This window comes from Formica exsecta, unplaced genomic scaffold, assembly GCF_003651465.1.
Source record: "Formica exsecta isolate Colony F162 unplaced genomic scaffold, ASM365146v1 scaffold694, whole genome shotgun sequence".
Classification (NCBI taxonomy): domain Eukaryota; kingdom Metazoa; phylum Arthropoda; class Insecta; order Hymenoptera; family Formicidae; genus Formica; species Formica exsecta.
This window is the reverse complement of record NW_021853460.1, coordinates 22,944-25,431: the sequence shown is the minus strand read 5'-3', so window position 1 is coordinate 25,431 and position 2,488 is coordinate 22,944.

The following is a 2,488-nucleotide window of genomic DNA, read 5'->3' as shown; positions in this document are numbered from 1 at the left end:
TCATCTCTGAGCGTTTCTCAAGATTCGGGCGATCTCGTCGAGGTCGACTCCCGAACATATTGGTCCTTCGAGCCGGATAGAAGCGTGTGTGGAGGATGAGTTCGCGAGTGAGTGATAGTTCATCCAACCACTATGTCGGAGCACGTCGCACATCAGCAGCAGCTGCAGCGAACGATTGAACGCGCTCTCGAGAATTTCAAAAAGATCGGTAAGAACAATCTCACACCAGCTAAGGTGCGTTCCCGGATCTCAACGCTCAAGGAATACTGGAGTCAATTCTCCAATGGACACGCAGAGGTGTCGCGGAAAGTCCCGGAAGCCATCCGATCGTCTTTCAGCTACTTCATAGACAATCATTACGACGCGACTCAAGCAGCCTACGAAAACGCTTTGGACCACATAAGCTTTGACCTCTCGGTACGAAAGCAAACGACGGTCGATAAACACACATCTTTCGACATTGCTTAACTTATCACCGATAACACGCGAGTCGGCTTCCCAGTTGCAAACATTATGTGACAAAGTTATTATCGCGGTAGCGTCGTTAAAAAATCTGAATCGAAAGCCGGAGGAACTGTGGAACGATATTCTCGTTCACCTTATCGTGCAAAAATTAGATCTGGTAACGCGAAAAGCATGGAACGTGAAAGCAAGCGATACCGACGCTCCGCCGGCGTACGAAGATTGTCTTCGTTTTCTTCAATCTCGGATTTGCGCGTTCGAAGAATATGCGACAACCGCAAGTTCCAAGAACACTACCAAACCCGCTGCAGCCTCGCGCGTACATTCCGCCACCGCATCCGCTAGCACCCAGACTCTGTGTCCGGTGTGCAAAGCTCGACATTTTCTTAATGTGTGCCCTGCGTTCGTGAGTAAGAATGCGAGTCAACGGCGAGAGCTCGTTAAGCAGCATAAATGTTGCTTTAATTGCTTAAGCGCGAAGCATTCAGCACAGGAATGTCGGAGTAAATATTCATGTCGGGTTTGCCACAAAAAACATCATTCGATGCTATACGTTGACTCGGATTCTGGCTCAAGTTCCTCGAGAACTATTATGCTGGATTGCTCGTCCCCTCAACCGTCCGGTTCGACACCGGAAGTAAATTTTCTGATCGCCTCAACGAGAAAGCGATCACCCGTCTTATTAGCGACGGCCTGGGTAACGGTGCGCTGTCCGTCCGGTCGTACCGCTGTCGTTCGAGCTCGCCTCGATCAGGGCTCGGAAATGACATTCATTTCGGAAAGTTTAGCGCAACTCTTGCGCGTAAAACGCATTCGCATGCCGATCTCCGTTTCCGCCGTCGGCGGGATTCACGCGGGGACATTTCAACACGCGACTCACATATTCATTTCTCCTCGGAATTCTCTCGTTCCGTCGCTTTCGACCACCGCGCTCATTATGACATCGTTAATTTCTTATACTTCGAAATAGAACGTGGACATCTCGTCACTCTCTTATCTTTATGATTTGCCGCGAGCAGACGCGGATCCGACGAGTCCCGATTCTATTAATATCATTATCGGAGCGGACCTCTACAACGATATAATTCTCGACGGTGTTCGCAAAGGAGGCGTCGGACAACCCATCGCTCAGAATTCCGTCCTCGGATGGATAATTTCGGGTCCTATCACGTCATCAACGACGAATAATTCCTCGTCGCCGACAATTCTTTCCGGAAACTGCGCTCTCAGTCGCGTTTCGACTCATCATATTGTCGGCTCTCCTTCTCTCGAAGAGGAACTTCATCGCTTCTGGGAGGTCGAAGAACTCCCACGACAAACTCATCTCACACCGCAAGAACAGCAGTGTGAAGAGCATTTTTGCTTAACGCATTCCAGCGAGTCTGACGGACGGTATGTCGTGCGGCTACCGTTCAAAAAGGGTCCTCCGATTGAAATCGGAAGTTCAAGGTTTCACGCGGAAAAATTGCTCAATTCATCACTTCGCAGATTTCGCGATAAACCGGAAGTCGCGAAAGAATATGGCGAATTCATGTCCGATTATGAACGACTTGGGCATATGCAGCCCGCGGCGACAGTTTAAAGTCAAATGGAACAATCTGTTTATCTCCCACATCACGGGGTGATCCGGGAAAGTAGCTCTACTACGGATCTTCGCGTTGTTTTTAACGCATCGAGCATTACTTCTAACGGCACATCGTTAAATGATCATTTAAACGCCGGGCCGAAATTACAAACCGATCTCATGTCGGTCATCCTACGGTCAATGGCGTAGATACAAATACGTCTATTCATCCGATATCGCGAAAATGTATCGCCAGATTCACATCGATGCGCGTGATATAGATTATCAACGGATCTTGTGGAAGTCATCGCTGTCGGAGCCGCTCATCGATTATCAATTACTAACGGTTACGTATGGAATGTCGTGTGCTCCGTTTCTAGCCCTTCGGGTATTAAAACAACTCGTCATCGACGAAGGTCAGCACTTTCAGCTTGCTGTTCCTATCCTAAGCGATAATATTTA